The sequence below is a fragment of the Pelodiscus sinensis genome, chromosome 7, assembly GCF_052426305.1.
Source record: "Pelodiscus sinensis isolate ZL-2025 chromosome 7, ASM5242630v1, whole genome shotgun sequence".
Lineage (NCBI taxonomy): Eukaryota > Metazoa > Chordata > Testudines > Trionychidae > Pelodiscus > Pelodiscus sinensis.
Genome location: NC_143058.1, coordinates 25,680,868 through 25,702,517, shown reverse-complemented (window position 1 = coordinate 25,702,517; position 21,650 = coordinate 25,680,868).

Below are 21,650 nucleotides of genomic sequence, written 5' to 3'. Positions count from 1 at the left end.
ATTTATGGAAGCAGCGGCCTGAAATAAGGAACTTGGACTATTCCAAACCCCAGTTGATTTCATCATTAAATTGAGAGAAAGCTCCCATACTAAGCCACACATACTTCATCTGAATTGAGTGCACTCTGCAGCACTGGGTACATTGTTAGGGTATCTCAGTGTTCCTGAACCCTTTCTACCCATTCAGAGTAATCAGATGATGTTCATCTAAATCTGTTTGAGTGGGTTTTATATATTATAGACTTATTTGGAAATAAACCAAAATTGTAGCTGGGTTTTTTTTTTCAATACCTGACTTTAATAATAATGAAAGGCTGTTGGGCTGACAGTTGGGGAGTATCTAGACTATGCTAGACTTTGAAAAGCAGATATGCAAATTCAGTGGGAATTTGCATATCTTCTTTTGAGATCACTTTTGAAAGCGGCACTTTTGAAAGTGAAAGTAATTAAGACGCGGTTTTGTTTCTGAACCCTCCCGTTTGTCGACAAGCAGCGTAAACCTCATTTTTTAAGGAAAAGCGGCTTGTCAACAAACGGGAAAGTTCTCTGACAAAACTGCATCTTAATTACTTTCACTTTCGAAAGTCTAGTGTAGTCTAGATGTGTCTTTGGAGATTAAAGCTGCCTACCCACAGAACACATACTGAAGACATAGTCCATGTCTACACTACGAAATTATTTCAAAATTACTAAATTTGACTAAGAACTCCTGATGTAACAAATTCAAACTTCAAAATTAGTCTGAATTAGTCCAAAATAGTGCATTCATCTTGAATGGAGCCTGCCTCAGACTTAGAACCTCCGAAGCACCTGAGGAGGGTACCAGGAGGGCAGATACTTCTTATGGACGCTTGGTCCAGTAAACTGTGATGTGTGCTTACAGAGACTCCTCTGTACGGCTGCATCTCACAAGGCACTCCACTGCCTCCCCCTTTGTGGGACAGAAAAGGGATGCAGCAGGCATGCACCTTCTTGTGCTCTGGTTATCCACGTGGGTGCCACTGCACTGACACCATGGAGACAGTGCTACTGCAAAGCAGTGCCAAGTTTATGGGTCTCATGCTGTGCCTCATGGTTCAGTACTTCCAAACTGCCATATGTTGCTCCAGGAGGACGAGGACAAGGACAAGGACAAGCCCCTCAAATCCCCTGGGCACCATGGAATGACACTTCTGGAGGAGGGAGATGAGCTCAGACTGGTGGGTCTGCATTGTCCTGCAGGTATGGGATGATCAGCAGTGGCTGCACAGATTCCATATGCAGAAGGCCTCCTTCCTGGTGCTCTGTGAGTGGCTTGCTCCTGCTCTCAGGCTGTAGGACATTCGCATGAGACCTGTTATCCCCATGCAGAAGCGCATGACCATCACCCTGTGGAAGCTCGCCACGCCAGATAGCTATTGCTCAGTCAGGAACCAGTTCAGCATGGGGAAATCCACAGCTGGGGTTGTGCTTGTGCAAATAGCCAAGGCCATGAACCACATGCTACTACAGAGAGTCGTCACTCTGATCAACATGGACACCATTGTTGATGGCTTTGCTGCAAAGGGCTTCCCCAACTGCCTGGGGGGCATAGACGGCAGGCACATTCCCAATCTGCATACCTCAGACTTCATCAATAAAAAGGGGTACTTCTTCATGGTGCTTCAGGACCTCATGGATCACAAGGGATGCTTCACTGACATGAAAGTGGGATGGTCAGGAAAGGCGCACAACACTCACGTCTTCTGGAACTCCTGCCTCTTGTGAAAGTTGGACACAAGGTGTACCTTGGCTGGACTCAACCATAGTGGAAGAGGTCACTGGCCCCACTCCCAGGATGGCATCAAGCTGCTCATAGTAGCAGGAGGTATGCGGTCCCACCCTAAAGCATCCACTTTGCTCCCTGGCCTTTTGGTAGGCCTGGCACAGCTATTTGATTTTCATCCAATGCTGGTTGAGGGTCCTTCTGTGCCCTTTCTCAGCCAGCCTGGCAGCAATCCTGCTATAGAGGTCAGCATTGTACTTCTTGGTACAGAGTTCCTGGAAGTTGGACTCCTTCCCCCACACTTAGATGAGGTCCAGGATTTCCGCACGTGTGAAGGCCAGGTAGAGGAGGCTGTGGGAGCAGCAGAAGTGCTGGCAGCGATTGGAGGATCAAAGGGGATGTTGGGAGTGTTTACATCTCACTGTGATGTTTCCTTGCACAGGGCTTGTGAAACTGGCCATATGGAAAAAGCTCTTTTCCTGTTCTTGGGACATTTACAGCTCCACAGGAGGAGAGCAGTGGAAACGGTAGGTGTGGCCAGAGTGTTCATAGCTGCAGCTGCAAGAGCCTCTGGAGGCCATTATTTCGAATTAGCAGCACTGGAGCATCCATGCTACCATTATTTCAAAATAACTATTTTGGAATTAACGTTACTCCTGATAAAAACCAGGAGTACAGAGTTAGAATTCTGCAGCTCATTATTTCAAAATAATGAGCTTGGTAGTGTGGACGCACTGCTTATAAATTTGACATTGGGAGGGTTAGTTTGAAATAAGGTCCTAGTGAAAACCAGGGCATACAGTGCGATACTAGGATTGCAAACTTCCCTATGATGCCACTGTTGATCTTCCATGGTTCAAATTAGCCATCTAGTTAAGACAGCTAATTTGAAGCAAGAGGGGCAGTCTGCTTGATGTCGTTAAGCCTGCTTTCACAAGGGCTATGTCTAGACTAAACGCTTTTTTCAAAAGAGGCTTTTTCAAAAAATCCTCTTTCAAAAAAGAGCGTCCAGTAGTCTTTTGAAAAAAAAAAAAGGAACCCAGAACTGCTTCTGGCAGGGCATGGGAGCAGCCTTTACTTCCTGATGCTGCTGCATGCTCTTGGACAGCGATTGCTCTGCTCCTGCTTCTGGCTTGCCTACCTCCTAGAGGGAAAGCAAATCTGCTGCAGTGCTTGTTCTGGTTGCCCTGCTTCCTCGGACACCACAGCAGTTTATTTTCCATGGTTTTTTTTTCTACTTTTCACTGTCTTTTTGGCCATGGAGCGTGAGCTGCCCCATGGCAGGCGATGGCCCCACGCTGCCATACTGCAGCTTCTGCTGCATCTTCATGACTTCGTCATGAATCTCCTGCTCCATATGGACCCGGACCAGACCTATGAGACCTTTGTCTGGGATGCAGGAGCTCTGACCTTGCAAACCAACTTTTTTGGGCACAGGCAGATTTGGAGGCATGTGACGAGTTCGGACTGGTGAGACCGGCTCGTCATGGGGCTCTGGGATGACAACCAGTGGCTCTGCAACTTCTGGATGCAGAAGGCCACAATCCAGGAGTTGTGTGCCTGGCTTGTCCCTGCTCTGCAACACCAGGACACCCACCATCCCCCTGCAGAAGCGGGTCGCAATCGCCCTGTGGAACCTGGCGACTCCTGACAGCTACCGTTCCATGGGACACCAGTTTGGCATGGGGAGGTCTACTGTCGGGACGATTTTGATGGAGGTAAGTCACTTTCGGGGGACAGGCCCTGCTGAGTGGGGGGCTTGAGAAAGGGGGACTGCCAAGCAAGGGCAAGAGGGAGTGGGGGATGGAGTGGCACTTGGAGGCAGTTCCTCGGCTAACCCTATGCTGATGCGGGGGAAGGGAGCATCATGACAAGGGGAGGGGTGGGTTGGTTGGGGGGGTTCTCCTCCCAAGCTATTAGGTAACCTGAATAACTCCCTGGTTTCTGTCTAGTTGTCTCTTGCTGCAGGTGGTAAGGGCCATCAATGTGGAGCTGCTTAAGAGGCTCATCCGTCTTGGGGACCTGGACAACATCATTGCCGGGTTTGCTACCTTTGGCTTCCCAAAGTATGGAGGAGTCCTCAAGGGGACACACATCCCAATCTGTACACCGCCCCGTCGAGCAGCCCAATTTATAAACAGGAAGGGCTACTATTTGATGGTGCTACAGGCCACCAGAGGCATTTTTTGGACATTTGCATTGGGTGGTCAGAGTGGGCACATGATGCCCTCATATTCCGTAACCCCTATCTATACCGCAGGTTGCAGACAAGAACATTTTTCCCCCAGCGGGACCTCGTGCTCAGGGACAGCCAGATGCCGGTGTGCATCGTGGCCAATGCAGCCAACCTCCTGAAGCCGTGGCTCATGTAGCCCTACACTGGCCACCTGGATGCGAGCAAGGAGTTTTTTAACACACATCTTAGCCAGGCTCGCATCCAGGTGGAATGTGCATTCGGATGTCTGAAAGGGAGGTTCCATTGCCTCCTAACACACCTAGGGTACGTCTACACTACAACGTTAATTTGAACTAACTTAGTTCGAATTAGTTAATTCGAACTAAGCTAATTCGAATTAACGGATCCAGACTAAAAAATTAGTTCGAATTAGCATTTTGCTAATTCGAACTAGCATGTCCACATTAAATGGACCCTGAACCAGGCTTAAGGATGGCCGGAAGCAGTGCCGGCAGGGCATCAGAGGAGGACTTAGAGCGTGGAGATGCTGTCTCAGGCTAGCCGAGGGCTGTGCTTAAAGAGTCCCGAACCGCACCCCGGACAGACAGTTCTCAGGGGTGCCCCGCTTGCAAAGCAGTCCTGGCTTGGATTGCCCGAAGTACCCACACTGGGCACATCACAGCACTCGGCCATCAGCCTGGCTGCACTTGCCACAGGCTGCCATCTGGGGAGAGAGGGGCAATTGGGGGGCTGCAGGAAAGCTTCCACCCCCAGAAGTCCACAGAGCCAGCCCAGTTCTCCCCATCGGGGGCTCGTGCCCCATTCCTCCGTCACCTCCTTCCACTTACCCTTCCCTAGCCCCTCTTCTTGATGTACAAAATAAAGGACAATTGTGTTCAAAAATGGAATCTGTCTTTATTGAACAAAACTGGGGGAGACTGGGAAAAGGAGGTGGGAGAGTGGAAGAGAGAGGGTGGGGGAGGGTAGGGCAACTAAAATGATCAGGGGTTGGAACAGGTCCCATATGAAGAGAGGCTAAAGAGACTGGGACTTTTCAGCTTAGAAAAGAGGAGACGGAGGGGGGACAGGATAGAGGTCTCTAAAAGCAGGAGTTGGGTGGAGAGGGTGCATACAGAAAAGTTCTTCATTAGTTCCCATAAAGAAGGACTAGAGGACACCAAAGGAAAGGAATAGGTAGCGGGCTTCAAACTAGTAACAGAAAGTTGTTCTTCACAAAGCAAAGAGTCAACCTGTGGAACTCCTTGCTGCAGGAGGCTGTGAAGGCTAGAACTAGAACAGAGTTTAAAGGGAAGTGAGATCATGTCATGGAGGTTGGGTCCATGGAGTGCTATTAGCCAGGGGGTAGGAGTGGTGTCCCTGCCTAAGATTTGTGGAAGGCTGGAGAGGGATGGCGTGAGACAAATGGCTTGGTCACTGTCTTTGGTCCATCCCCTCCAGGGTCCCTAGGGTTGGCCGCTGTCAGCAGACAGGCTACTGGACTAGATGGACCTTTGGTCTGACCCAGTACGGCTGTTGTAAGCTCAGGGCTCAGGGTTGGGGGTCTCAGTGGACCACCTTGATTTTCATGCACACCTGCTCCTGGGTGGCCAGACTGGTAGCTCTCCTGCCCCAGCCGGCCACTTTCCTGTGCCTAGTGAGGTCATGGACGAGGTCCACGATGTCCGCACTAGCCCAGGCGAGTGCCCGCCTCTTGCGGTCCAGGGCAAGCTCCCGGGAGCTGCCAGCCTGGTCCCGGGAAGAGGGGGAGGGCTGGGGGGGCATTGGGTGGGTGGCTCGATTCATGCCAGGTGCATGGTCTGCTGGCTGGGTGCTGGCAGGCTTTCACCTGGCACGGGCACCGTAGCCAGCCCGTGCCCCTTTAAGGGGTCCGGGGCCGGGAGGGGGGCAGACGAGTTTCCCTGGTGTTGGCCAGAGTGGCCACCAGGGAAAGCTGGGGAGGGCTAGCCTCCCACTAGTTCGAATTAAGGGGCTACACACCCCTTAATTTGAACTAGCTAGTTCGAACTAGACTTAATCTTCGTAAAATGAGGTTTTCCTAGTTCAAACTAAGCGCCTATTAAAGTTAGTTCGAACTAACATCCGTTAGTTCGAACTAACTTTGTAATGTAGACATACCCCTAGAGATGGGCAAATGCCACATCCCGGAGGTGATGGCCGCATGTTGTGACCTCCATAGCCAGGTGGAGAGGCAAGGGGAAGCCTTCATGCCGGGGTGGGAGAGCAATTTGAGCAGCCATCCGTCAGGCTCACCAGTCTGGTGTCCAAATCCAAGTGGCCTGGAGAGAGAGATTCTCAGAAGGATCCCACTGACTCTCCCCAGGGCCTCCCTCATGGGGGAGTTTGGCCTGGCCTACTCCTACCTGTCCCTTCACTACCCTCACCCTCTTCCCATAAAGAAAACATACACATCAGGTTTTCTCTGTGTTTTATTAGAAACACTATCAGAAAGGAAAATGTGCTGTTTAAAAAAATCCTCTCTCTTTTTACTGTTCAATTGTTTATATACAAGGTAAATCTTTCACTCAAAAATAAAGATTTTGTTATATAACTGAAATGTCCTTTAACTGCGGTGGTAGGGGACTCATAACCTGGAGAGGAGAGGGGAGGGGAAGGGGACTGGCTCCCGGGAGAGGGTATCTTCCTCCTCCTCCTTCTTCAGGAGCAACTCTCCTTAATGGTTAAGGCATGTGCTAGAGATCTGCATTATTCTGTGTCAGTTTATAACTGGCCTTGCATAACAGGAGCTTCAGAGTACCATTCTCAGCTCTCTGTGGGAAGGTCAGCCTTTAAAAGGCACTGCCTCCAATAAACCAGTTATAACATTTTGTGTGTTCTATTAACAAACAAACAAACATAATACCCAATTTGCTAACAATGTTAATTAGGCATTTAGGTGTCTAGTGCTTTTGGCTGGCCCTTCAGGGCTCCCCTGAAATACTAGTCCTACTGTTGTCAAGATGAGGCAAGTCCACTTGTTTTGGTTCTGCTATGTCTTGGAGCTTGTCTGTCTCAACCTGGTGTGGCTATTGCTTGTCTGAAACCATCTCTGGTAAACCAACCAACTCAGTGGCACTTCTCTTTCTACCTTCTGGGCTATGGGGAAAGCATTGCCTAATCATCCATATTATGTATTCATCTGGGGGTGACAACCTCATACAATCACAGTGAAATGGGTGACACTGGTGCTTTTTGAGATTGTTGTGTCCCATTGGTTGAGAGGTACAGAACCAAATATCCCACAGCATAGTTCAATTTTTATGCCCCTTCACTCTTTGACCTGCCTGTAGCTTGCTACCACAAATGACAGCTAATGATAATTGGAGCAGTGTTTTTTTGTGTTTTATAAAGTTATGTGCATGATTGCTCTAACTGAGGCTATTGGTTCAGTTCATACAGGCTATTAAACAACTATCAGGTAATATACAGCCATGGAGAATTTGTGCTGGATTTGAAATAGTGATCTTCAAGTGCAATCTTTTGTACTTTTTTTCACCTTCTCAATAGTCATCCATCTATGTACCCCCATGTCCTGCTGTTTTAAACTAGGATGCAAGCATATTTTTAGGATTAAAAGTAGGGTAGAATTAGTATGTGATACTTAAGGTAAAATTGTATTGCTATCTCTTAAATTTCAAGTTAAAAAATCTGTTTAGCTAGGAATTTAGCTTTGTTGTATCATTTCCAAGCTCTCTATTCACTATTTAGAAGCCTTGCTGCAAGACACAAAATCCATTGTATAATATTTTCTAGCAGACTGCAGGAGTGTAAAAGTATACACTGTTTCCTTCAAAAATGGAATCATCTTTCACAGATGTAGATGTGTACTTGTTATGCCAAGATGAGACAGATGTGGCTCTATTCACTCAGGGACAGGTGCGGAGGAAGAAGAGATAAAACATTTGTAGAAAGTGTAAGCAACTGCATCGATGTTGTTAAATAAATAAACTCTCTGCCAAAAAAAGTTTATTCACATATTTTTTTCTAGAATATTTCTTTTAAGATGTAGTTTAAATGTGCTTTATTCAGATTTATATTTCCGTATCAGTTTCAAAAAATTTATAATATAGATTACATATATAGATATACAATATATAGACAACAAGTATCTACATTCACCATACACAGAAATTCATATAAATGGTAAATATATCTATACATATATGCACTTACTAAGTGATAATGTGAACAATGTAGGAGATTATGTTGATTTAAGGAATATTTGTGTGTGTGTGTGTGTGTGTGTGTGCGCGCATCCGAATGAGTCAGAGACAGAGAAAGAGGGAGGTATGGATGGGATGGCTGGATACTATTACTTGTTCAGGATTAAATCACTTTTAGCTCTGGGTTAATGACTATAGATAATCCTAATTCTCTGTTGGTCAAGTGGACAATAAGAGGAGTAATAGAATCATAGAAATATAGGACTGGAAGGGACCTCAAGAATTCACATAGTGCATTCATCTGCACTGAGAACAGACTGGCTGTGTCTACACTGGCATCCCTTCCGGAAAAGGGATGCTAATGTAGCACTTTGGAATAGGCAAATCCGCGGGGGATTTAAATATCCCCCGCGGTATTTGCATTAACATGACTGCCGCTTTTTTCCGGCTTGGAGATAAGCCAGAGAAAAGTGCCAGTCTAGACATGATTCTCTGGAAAATAAAGCTTTCAAGTAGGAATAAGAGATCCTCTGGAAAAGGCTTTATTTTCCGGAGAATCACGTCTAGCCTGGCGCTTTTCTCTGGCTTATCTCCAAGCCGGAAAAAAGCGGCAGCCATGTTAATGCAAATACCGCGGAAGATATTTAAATCCCCTGTGGATTTGCCTATTCCAAAGTGCTACATTAGCATCTCTTTTCTGGAAGGGATGCCAGTGTAGACACAGCCACTAAGTATTATCTAGGCCAGAGATGGGGAACCTCAGACCCAGGGGTTGCATCCAGCCCCTGGCTTGCCTGGATCCGACCCCCAAGACCCACAGCTCCCCCACACAGCATTGGGGATCCCGCGCCTACTGCAGACATGGACCACACAAAGTCTACTAGCCTAGGCCCCACTAGGCTCTGGTGTGCAAGTGTAAGAAGTGTTGTTCTTCTCAGTCAGGGGCCACATGAGTGAGGGTTTGTCTTTTGGGGGGGGGGGGACTTCTCACTTGTGGGCAGCCCCTGACTGATTTTTCTGTAGGTCAGTGGCCCGTGACCCAAAAAAAGTTCCCCACCCCGATCTAGGCTATCCCTGACAGGTGCTTGTCTATCCTGTTCATAAACACCTCTAATGACAGAGATTCAATAGCCTCCTAGATAATTTACTCCAGAGCTTTACAGTTAGGAGGTTTTTCCTAATGTCTAGACTAAATCTCCCTTGCTACAGTTGAAGCCCAATATTTCTTATCCTGTCTCCTGTGAATAAAGGGAATAATTTATCATCCTTCTATTTTAACAATCTTTTACTTACTTGTCATGTCTCCCCTCAGTGCTTTCTTCTCCAGACTAAACAAAACCTTTTTTCAATTTTTACTCATAGGTCATGTTTTCATGTAATTCTTGTTGTCCACTTCTGAACCTTTGTCAATTTGTCCACAATTTACCTGAACCATTGTGGTGTAGCTGGCTAGGCCTCCAGGTCAGTGGGTAGGCACTCTGCCCCACTTCAGGGGCAAACAGTTCAGAGCCCAGCCTTGCTTAGGTGAGGCAACAAATAAACCCTGTTAAAGAGCCCCTAGGTCAGGGCTGGGCAGCAAATAAACACAGTTACGGGCAGTTCAACGGGCCCAGGCCTTGTTTCAGGCAGGGCAGCAAACAAACAGTTCAGGCTAAGGCCCTGGTTCAGGGCAAGGCAGCAAATAAACACAGCAATAACAACAGTTCCTTAGCCCAGGCCTTGGTTCAGGCGGGGTAGTAAACAAACACCATCAAATCCAGAGTTCAATAATAAGCAGTTAGTTCAAAGGCCCTAGCCCTGGTGCAGAGCAGGCAGCAAACAATACAGTTTGTCTCTTGGTTCAGGAGGGTACAGGTGCTTTGCCTTTGGTGGCAGAGAGTGGAAACTGCCACCCGGTAGGTTGGTGGCAGGGGAGATGCAGGCCTGCCCACTCCACTGTGTCCCAGCCCAAGGCCCTATAAGCAGCAGTTCAGTCTGCTGCTGGGTCAGCGGGGGCTCCAGACTGAAACACACTGACCCATGTATTTTACTGTCAATAATCTTCCCTGGGCCACTTCCTTCTTCCCCTCGGCATGTACCGGGGTTTCTAGATGGTCTCTCGGGGTGTCAAGAGTTCTCGAGTCCAGCTGGGGTCCGGGTGATCCAGGCGAGTCCTTGGCTGCTTGCAGGTCCAGCAGTCCTAGCTGGTCGTCTGGTACAGGCTGGTGCAGGCATTCATGCTGGTCCTCTGGGCCAGGCATGGCTGAGGGCCCAGGCAAGTCCTCCGGTCCTTGCAGGTCCGGCAATCCCAGCCAATCTCTGGGTGCAGGCCAGTGTAGGCATTCAGGCTGGTCTTCTGGGCCAATCACAATAGGAGGACCAGGCCAAGCCTCAGCCTCCCAGGTAGAGAACACTGAGCTGGCCTCTAGTTCCTCCAGAAGGTGGGCCCAAACTGAGCAATCAGGCCTGGCTTTTATAGTCCTAGCCCTGCCTCTGGGCTTCTGGTCAGGTGACTGGGAGGCGTTAGGCTATGCCCAAAATGGCTGCTGGAAGGATTCCTCCACCTCCGGGTCAGTGAGTGGTCCTCCTCTCCACTATAGATAGCCAGAACTGGACACAATACTCCAGGACTGTGTCTAGACTGCATCCCTTTTCCGTAAAAGGGATGCAAATTAGACACATCGCAATTGCAAATGAACTGGGGATTTAAATCCCCTGCTTCATTTGCATAAAAATGGCTGCCGCTTTTTTCCGGCTCGGAGCTTTGCCGGAAAAAAGCACCAGTCTAGACGCGGATCTTTCGGAAAATAAAGCCTTTTCCGAAAGATCCCTTATTCCTCTTAAAATAAGGAATAAGGGTATGTCTACACTACCACCCTAGTTCGAACTAGGGTGGCAATGTAGGCAACCGGAGTTGCAAATGAAGCCCGGGATTTGAATTTCCCGGGCTTCATTTGCATAAAGCCGGGCGCCGCCATTTTTAAATGTCCGCTAGTGCGGACTCCGTGCCGCGCGGCTACACGCGGCATGGACTAGGTAGTTCGGACTAGGCTTCCTAGTCTGAACTACCGTTACTCCTCGTTTCACAATATAGTAATGGTATAGTAACGTTTCACGAGGAGTAACGGTAGTTTGGACTAGGAAGCCTAGTCCGAACTACCTAGTCCGTGCCACGTGTAGCCGCACGGCACGGAGTCCACACTAGCAGACATTTAAAAATGGCGGCACCCGCTTTATGCAAATGAAGCCCGGGAAATTCAAATCCCGGGCTTCATTTGCAACTCCGGTTGTCTACATTGCCACCCTAGTTCGAACTAGGGTGGTAGTGTAGACATACCGTAAGGGATCTTTCAGAAAAGGCTTTATTTTCCGAAAGATCCGCATCTAGACTGGCGCTTTTTTCCAGTAAAGCTCCGAGCCAGAAAAAAGCGGCAGCCATTTTTATGCAAATGAAGTGGGGGGGGATTTAAATCCCCACTTCATATGCAATTGCTATGTGTCTAATTTGCATCCCTTTTATGGAAAAGGGATGCAGTCTAGACAGCCCAGCTGATCCCTTATCAGTACTGAGCAGAGTGGAAGAATTTTTTTCTAGTGTCTTGCTCACAATTTATCTGCTAATGTATCCGAGAATGATATTCACTTTTTTTAAAGCAACAGTATTATGTTGTTGATTTATGTTTAGTTTGGGATCCACTATAATTTACAGATTCTTTCTTTCTTCTGCAGGATTCTGTCTTAGGTAGTCATTTAAGCTTGGTATTTGTGCAATTGATTTTCCTTCCTATGGTGGTATTTTTCATTAGCCCTTATTGAAAATGATGGTATTTATTTCAGGCCATTTCTTCAGTTTGTCAAGATCTGTTTGAATTCAAATCCTGACCTCCCAAAGCGCTTGCAAACAAAGCCAGGGGCGGGGGGGGGGGGGGGGGGGGGGGGGAGGGGAGCGTATCATACACAAACTTAACATATGCAGTCACTATGCTATTATCCAAATAATTTATGAAGATGCTGAGTAGAACCAGATCCAGAACACATACCTGCAGGGCCCCACTCAATATGTCCTACCCGTCTGACTGTGAACTATTGTTATCTATTGAGTAGGGTTTTTCAATCAGTTGTGCAGCTACCTTAAAGTAAGTTTGTCTAGGGAAATTTCCCTAGTTTGCTTATAAGGTCATGTGAGACACTATCAAAAGCCTTTCTAAAGTTGAGATATATCACACCTGTTGCTTTCCTCCATCCACAAGGATTGTTCTTGTTATAGGAGGATATTAGGTTGTTCATTTTTCTTCACAAGTCCATGCTGATGGTCACTTATTGGCACCTTGGTAGTTACAAATTGATTATTTGCTCCATTATCTTTGCGGGCTCTGAAGTTAAGGGTATGTGAGTTCCACTATATGAAGATTACTTTCAGTCAGACCTGGAGAAATATACAAATCAGTTTGAACCAGGTTTAGAGTCCCAAGTCAGAAAAAGGAACTTTAAGGAAGATAGATTGTGAATTCAAACACAGTGGCTAAGAGAAAAGGTCTGGAAACGTGCTGGATGAATGTTAGACTCAGAAGGGACATCTGGACAAGTGGAACCCACTTATAATTGCCAAGAAAAGGTTATAGTGTTGGTTATATAAGAAGTTAATAGGTTTTTATTGCCGTTTTTTCCTTTGCTTATTGTGTTCCTATAGGTAAAAAAAAAATCATACTCCATTTTAAACAAGCTTTTCCTTGTCAGTTTGTCCAAGCTACTGGAGAGGATTTCATGACCTAAAAGGAGCCAAACCCAGTTGGACCAGTGGGAAATATATAGTTAATATGGTAAGGAGCCTAGAGGTCCTATAACCTTGTAGTCCAGGGAAAAGTAGGATGAGCCATGGACTACTACTCAGTGAGAATGACAGGCAATAGGTATAACACATGAAACAAATGACCATGGTGAAACCAAGAGATGTCACTGGTATATGAAAATAATTCATTTTCCCTCTCTTTAGAATAGGAAATATCTCCGAAAAGTTGGTGACAATGAGTTGCAAACATTCTGATTAACTCCTCTTTGGTCCATTAACGTTGCTTTGTGAAATTCTGACAGTGAAAAGGAGTCACAAAACCAGAATAGGTGGCCAGTGGAAAATTTCTCCTGCAAAGGAAATTTGCTGGTGTTTTAGGGTCTCTGTAGTGACTGCTACACATACTCCTACAAACCTCCAATCCTTTGAAACAAGGGTCACTGAAACCCCATATTATATAGTGCAAATCTCAGGCAGGCCAAAATAAGGGAATATAAAGATGCTTTGAGCCACCTGTTCTGCAAGCTCTTGGGTTCTCATTAAGTCAGTTTTGAGAATCCATGCCAATATATTTAGAGTGGAGTTGCCATTCAGCTAGTCTTGTAATTTGAATGAGGCATACCCTGCCACTTAGAGGCAAAATTTTACACTCACATAAAGAGGCTGCTCAAAGCATTTGTATGGCATTACTCAAAGACAACCAGTTAAAAGTGGGGCAGAGGACATTTTGAAGCAGGCCCTAGATAAGGTTTGGGTTATTTTCCCCTGAAACATTTCACTGTGCTGGGGATTCAGAATGGAACAGGGAATAAAACTCAACAGCTGTGAGTATGAAAAGGAGGAAGATGGAAGATTCTTTCAAAAAATTTTTTAAATCCCCAAACATTTCCATTAATCACAGCTTCAGAGAAGGAATTAGGATGGAAATCAGTAATCAGGAAGGGAAGAGGAAAATGGAAAATATGTTTTATTTCAAATATATTTGTTAAATCATAACTGCATAGAGAATATATGGGAAGTACGAGGCTGCAGATAAGTATAAGAAAGGTAGTGGTGGATAAAGAAAACAGACTATTTTAACTTTGTACATCATACTTGGGTTTATGGAGACTGAGACCTGGGAATGAGATATGTGGGAGGGTAGAAGGATTCTGTAGCTGAAATTGGGTTGGTTGTTTTTAGATTTGTCAGTGTATAATATGCCTGCTTTCCTCTTTCCTGCTGAACAAACAGGAGAGTATCTTTTCATGCAGTCACAAAATGCAGCACATTATAAAGTAATGTCAAGTGACTATTTTTTTAAAATTCCTACAAGCTTGTCTGCTTAAAGCAGTTTTCTGCCCTTTGCCTTCATTTTAAAAAAGAGCAAATTTGTTCACCATGTGTTTGGTTTTTCTTTTTAAATCCAGAATTTCATAGCTTGACCAATGAATCCAAATTAACAAAAATGTTTCCCTTTGTAGGCTGAAAACTCAAAGAGTTCACTGATTTGTGTGAGATACTATTTTGTTTGAATGCCAAGCTAACAAAAGGATAATATTCATCTTTATTTACATCCTGAGGAGCAATGGGTACCCCTTGTTCAGTAGTACTCAATATAATTGTATCTTTTATGCATATCTCCAGCTCTGAATATATGGCATTTGCCCTTTGTGTCAACAGGATGACTGAAAGTAGACAACATTTTAATCTTTCAATGAAGCTAAAAGCACAAAACTGTATAGAATGTTATTTCCTTTACCTTTATATTTTCTACACCCCAGCATTGATTTGCTCCTTATTTAAGCAACATTTTCTTGATAAATTAAAAAAGCAGCAATAGCCATTACTGCAGGCTATATACAGCCTCTAATATCACTTAAGCATATTACAGAATATAATATCTGGTACTTAACGACTAACTTGCATATGAAAGCTCACATAATGTCTCATAAAACCCTTAAAATGGCTTCAGTTTAAGAGTCTCTTTAAAAAAAAACACACCTTCAGGGAATATTGTAAATGAAGTAGCACTCCAGCCTTGGAAAAAAAATTCACACACTTGCAGAAATTTTTAATATAAATTGAACACATTAAAAATTAATTTTGCATGACCATTTCGCATTGCAGTGCCAATGCCTAGTTAAGATAAGGCCTTAACTCTTCACTTGTTTAAAGTAACATGGCAGCTTCTCTCTCTCTCCCTCTTATCGGTGCATAATTATTATTTTCATTAATCAGAAATTGGAACGCCATCCTGTTATGATGACAGCCCAGCTGGACTTGAATGCAACCTACCTGTGAGACAAGGATAACTTGTTATAAACTTTGAGGAAACTCATTAAAGAAAGATGTGACCTTAAAATTAGCCAAGTCCATGTATAACTTCCACATTTATATTATTTGCACTTCACAGGATAAGCCATTTCACTGGAAAAAGCACACAATCTACTTTTACCATACTTAGCAACCTTCCACTAATGAAGATTCTCTAGCAATGTCAATCATTAGCTGTGCAGACTGACGTGACTTGAGTGCTGGCATCTAAAAGTTAGACCAAAAGCACAGCTTGATTTACAATATTACTCTTCATTGGGAATAATAATAAAAAACCCTCTGTGTTGATTTCTTTTTTTTTTTTTTTTTTTTTTACTTTTGCAGATTTTTGATTGGACTTGTGGCCACAATTTTACACAGAAAAATTCCCAAGGCAGGCGTCAGTTGCAATAAGACATTGACGAATGTCTTTTTCCACCAGAGAGCTGGTGTTGCATGGATCTGACATGCTGTAGTTTTGCTATGGCTCTGACATGAGCAGCCTGCTAGCAGTGTCATGTGCCAGTTGGGAGCTTGCTAAGATTCACTGTGGTGATTCATGTATCATACCTCTAGTGATCAAGTTTTAAAGGTGGAAAAGGTCTTAGCTGAAAAAAAAAAACAACACACCTAATTAGGAAAGGTTTTTTCACGGAAAAGGTATAATATAATATAATTAATAAAATCCTTTGCCACCTCAAGACCCAAATCAGATTTTGGGTCCTGTTCTGCAAAGTACTACAACCAACTATATGGGGACATGCTGTATGTCACAAACTTGCTGTTCAAGGGATATTTTGTCTTTATCGTATATGTTAAATATGTTAGATATAATATGTAGTGTGACTTACTTCTACTGTGTGCTTGTCACTAGTGTAATATTTATTTATTTAGCTAGCTGAAATAAACTGTTGCTAAGGTTGGAGAATAATGTACATGGCATTTCAAAACTTTCCCAGTTTTCCTTTACTTCTTTCATCTCATGCTATTGATACTTCAGGTACAAAAATGAAAGTTTATTCTAAAGTCTCTGGGAGAGATGTTTGCTGCTAAAAACAGAATAAGAGCAGGGTGTAAGTTTTATCTTTGAAAATCCATATGAATAGAAGACAACACACTCTTATTTCCAGAAAAAAAAACCCAATACTTATCAAACATGCAAAGGTAGCCAACAAAGAACAGCAAAGTTGGCTCAGGAAAATACATATGCTTCCGTATGTGTGGCAAAACAGTGAAGTATTTAATCTAACTGGGGGTGGGGGGTGAGTTCTGGGTACAGTGAGTGTCAAACTTTTTCATGGTGTATAGACAGAATAATCAGGGTTTGCACCAAAGAGGGAGTCCTCTATAGATTAAATCCTCACCATGATTAGCAAATGGCTGTTGTACCTCCTCTGTATGGGTGGAAGGTATAATGAGTAAGAGCCTCAGGATGGGATCCCCAAAATCTGTTCCAGTAATGGAAGCATATTGTAAGCAGTGTGAAGAAGAATAGGATTCCAAGTCATGAGTGCAGGATTAGGCACATCATATCAAGCTGAATGCATATTTTGTAACCCACCGGATAAGACAGCTGCAAATCCTAATACAGTGTGGTACAGTTAAAAACACTCTAAATTAATTTATTTAGAGTATATAATAAATCCCCATACTCACCATTTTAATTCATGCCAAGAGCTTTTCCCCCACCACTAAAGTATTCCTCATGTCCATATTTATTTTTTCCCTGCTCCTGGTCTGCAATTGTTCCTTTTTTGATATAGCATGCGTCCTGCTATTATAGCCTGTTATTATTAAATATGTTAGTGACAATACAGGAATCTTAATGAGTAACAAAAATTGCATATAACTGCACTTTCAGATGAATGTGAAGTATTACCAACAGGGAAACTTTATATTTCTCTTACAGTTTATCTCCTTATGTGGTTTATGTCTGTGGCTTAATTGAGGATGCCTCGGCACCTACAGCTACAAAAAAGAAGCATTTGTGAGATATTCTGAGGTAGCATGATAAGGGTGGTAAACCATGCTCACCACAGATGTGTCAGCGTCTTTACAGTTAGCACAGTTCCCTGGGTGAAGTCTTGCCAGCACTGCTAGGAGCCACATCAGAGGTGGTATGCACACTACTGCTTTCAGGTGAAATGTTCTGCAGATGGCAAGATGCATGCCACTTTGGTCAAGTGCCTGGTTATGCACTGTACATGGGAGACTACAAACTTTGGGGCCACAGTTAGACTCCCTTAAACTTTAACTGGGAAGAAAGAGGGTCCTCATGGCCTTTTTTCCTTTAATTGCTTTTCTACTGAACAGAACAGAAGGTAGGGCATATTCTTCCCTCTCCTGCTTTCATAGTTAGGTAATGCCATGAGTGAAGGACTTGACCTCTTCCAATTCTATTATTCTATGATTCTATGTTGCTTCAACCAAACATTTTCACTTAACAGTTAAATGTTGGGAGCTTGATTCTCATTTATGCTATAGCCCCCTTTACATAACTTGACAGCAGAAGAAAGCCTTACAATCAGAATAAATTACATCTATAGCCACTTTCAAACTCCTTTATCATGTCCAGCATGGTGTAACAGAGCTTTAGGTTATTTGGAATCAAGGCCTGTATTTTACTACCTGATCACCATTAGTCAATCACTAGAAAGTCAGCAATAGATATTTATGTGTATAGGTAGAATTTTGGCTGTTGCAATAGTGACCTAATTTTAAACATGACATGAACCACATGGTTTGAAAAAAAACTCTCTGAACCTGCAATTACTCTGCTTCTGAATATAATTGTTACACTGTCCACTCATAACAAATTTGGATGATTAAGCTAATGAACAGGCAGGGATAAAAATCTTGCAGTCTATAAAAAGATTTATTGGAAAAATGATTTTTGCCAATTTCAAATCTGGTATGAATGAATGGAACCCCCTGTACAGTTTTACCTGCTTGCATGAGATCTTAAGTTCTAAGCTCAGCAGGGCCATGACTATGCTAGGAAACTATTTTGAAATAACTGAATTCGACTTAACTCCTGATTTTACAAAATTAAAATAGCACATCCCCGCTACGGGAAAGCCTCAAAATTAGATCAACGCAGGATCCATTAATGTGTATGTACTACCTTGAATTAAGGCCCCCAGAAGCACTGAGGAGTAATTAGTCTGAAGTACTCTGAGGAGTAATTATTTCAAAATAGTGACACCAGAGAATCCACACTACTACTATTTAAAAATTAGCATTATTCCCCAAAAAAACGTAGGAATACAGATTTCAAAATAAGTGGCTCCTTATTTCAAAATAATGGGCTTGGTAGTGTGCATGTGCCACTTATAAATTCAACCTGAGGAGGGTTATTTAGAAATAAAGTCCTAGTGTAGGTCAGGGCCAGTTATGTCTCAAAGAAAGGCCTTATAGCTGTTCTGCATGCAGTTGATGTTAATGGAACTCTGCATAGGGGTTTGCACTCAAGAAGCAGCTGGCCTAAATTTGGCTCACTGCTGCCATATGTCCTGAAATCACCCTTTATATGATGGATCCCAAAAAATTATGTATAAAGTGAGAAATAATTTTTCATCTTCAAGAAAAAAATGATTATCTCATTTTATTCATAATAAACACTATTTTCTTTCATTTCCATCTTGTAAAATTTTTGTGGGGAATAAAAAAACCCTAAATATCAGACTAGGAGAATAGCAAACAAATTTTTTTGAGGAAGTTAACAACTGAAATACATCAGTGTTACTCTTTTTAGTGGTTATTAGATGAATTCTACACGATAAGTGGTTCTTGTCAGATTTATTGAGTGCCCAAAGTGTGTCTGGTGCTGCTGTAAACTGAAATATTTTATTTTTGGCTGTTTCATTTTTGAGCTGAAAAAGTGGTGAAAACCCTATTTTCTTTTGAAAAATGGTTTAAATGGATTTTTGGAGCCAGTCCTATCATAGTATTTTGTTTTGAATATGTTTATTGTTTTCTTGCTTTGGGCCCCAATCTTGCAAAAACTTACACATATGTTGGTAATCCCATTGACTTCACTCTTGCATAAATCGTGAAAAGAAAAAAAATCTTCAAGTAATTTGTGGGATATAACAGCTCAATTCCTAAAGGGTTATTGCAGTCAATTGGTCCAGGTGGGTTTGGGACTCTGTCTCAGCTCATAGATGTTATATCTCTCTGAAGTATTATATTTTGTTGCACAGGAAATTTAATAACAGAGGTGAATCTAGGAACAGCTATGGTACCTCCAGAAAATATAAAATATTAATGTATTATAAATATGTATGATAAATAAATTATATGTATGGATGTATATGTATATATTCACTTTTTAATAACTAGTGGCGATGTCACCTATTGCACGTTGCCCTTGTGACCTTTGTGTAAGAATTTGAATGACATTTTATCACAAGACCTGAAAGTATTGTTGCTTTGCTGTATGATCTAGTGTCTCCCATTCACTAAATTCTGAGCTATATGGGAAAAATCAAAATGTAACATGCTTAATAAGGTTTGAGATCTTAGCAGATTGCATGTGAGGCTGCAGTCCACCAAAATGAACTTTTCCAAACTGTTAAGCTATTAAGTAGCCTACTGCAGTTAACTCTACATGAAGATCCTTCTAGTGTTCTATATTCACTTTTTCTAGATGCTTGTTCCGATAAATTTGAACTGTAGCAATTTGTTACATATGCCATTGTAGCCTTCACCCACAATGATATGCAGCTGCGGCAGCTGCTTTTCCCCTGCACTAAATGACCACACATCTCCCAATATATCCAGTTTCTCTCAGGAGCGCACATACAGTCCATTAGAATTAGTTTACACAATCTGCTGGCTTGCTACATTATATCCATAGGTTTCTCCTTCATATCCAATGACATTAAGGAAAGCTTGCTGCATATTCTCCTATTTTTATGAGGGCAGGGCATTTTTAAAGTAAGACACGAATAAAACTAATTGCTGTGGAGCTTGAGAACATTCGAGCAAAAATCTGCATGACTTAAATTACATTATTAACTTTTCCACTTTTGCTGCAGAAGTTGTTTCTGTCAATATTGTACTTTAATGGTGCAGGATGGGAGGAAGGAGCAGGGTCCAAGCAGATGGCTGTCAGCAAACTGATGACGGCAGTTGAGAATTAGTGTCCAAATACAGTATTTAAAACTTGCTACAGTACATAGTTTCCTGCATATGCATGCCAAAATAAATCTGGCTCGAAGAACCTTTTAGGATCTTCATTTTATTTTTATTTGAGCTTATTATATTTAGTACAACTAAACAGACAATCTACATTAAGTTAGCAATAGTGCAGATGCATAGAATATTGACTTGAAAATTGTATGAACCTGAACAGGATTCAGAAACTTTTATTAACTACTGCCCTTGAGTTTCTAAATGTCACTAATTAACACAAAAGCTAATAAATAGAACTGTACCAATGATCTGTACGATTTACTAATTTTTATTCCTTGTTCTTTACCTCCTCCGCCTCAAACTACTTTGTTAGTTATCTTTTGCCATGCTTATTATAAATGTTGTTGGGTAATGCTTATGTTCAAGAAGTGACCATCTCTCATCAGTTGTCATTGGTACTAATAGGAAGGTTTGCCAACCTAAACCAGATACATTTTTTTAGTGGATGATGATAGAAGCAGGATATTGGGTATTTCATTTTTCTCACATATTCTAGTCTAAGTGTGACTAATATGTTGTTTTAGATACCTGGCTGTAAAGAGGTCAAAAAGGGGTCAGGCTGTCTCTTCTGTAGTGAATTAAAGACTTATATTCATTATCTTCTAAGACCTCATTAAAATGGCTTTAATGTAGTGGCCACTTGATGGTAGACAAAAGCTTTAATCTTGTGATCAAACACACCTGTATTACATTTCCTTTTGTGGACAGTTTGAAGATACAGGTTAACAAGCTATTTTAACTCCTTAATCTGATGAATTTGTGTGGAAACCAGACTTTCACCAGTCACCTAAGTTTGAACTCAAATGGGCTACATACTCCCCTAATTTATCAAGCTCTTTTCTCAAACCTTAGACTGCTCTAGACACTTTTAATCATCTGTTTAATTTTGCACCTTTTTTTTGTCTCATATATTATTTGAAGGTTATACTTAAGGCCCAGATTTGCCCTATTTTTCTTCCTCACCTGACCTAGATTCAAATTTACACACTGTGAAATAGCTAATAAATCCCCATTAAGGTTGTAAAAGGTGAAGGTTCACCCAATGTGCAAGTCATCACGTTCTAATGTAAAATTGAATGAGCCTTAATATTAGCAGCAATCTCAAAAAAAAAAAAAAAAAAAGGAGGTTGTAAGATTTTACAAGTTCCTAGACTTTATATGAAAGGCAATTTAAATGTAGCTTAATCCAAGACATTGCAATTTCATGTATATGACAGTGACAACAACACCCTTAAGAAAAAGTGATAGCATGTCAAAAAAAGAATGCTTTGCCTTTCCCTAGAATTGTAG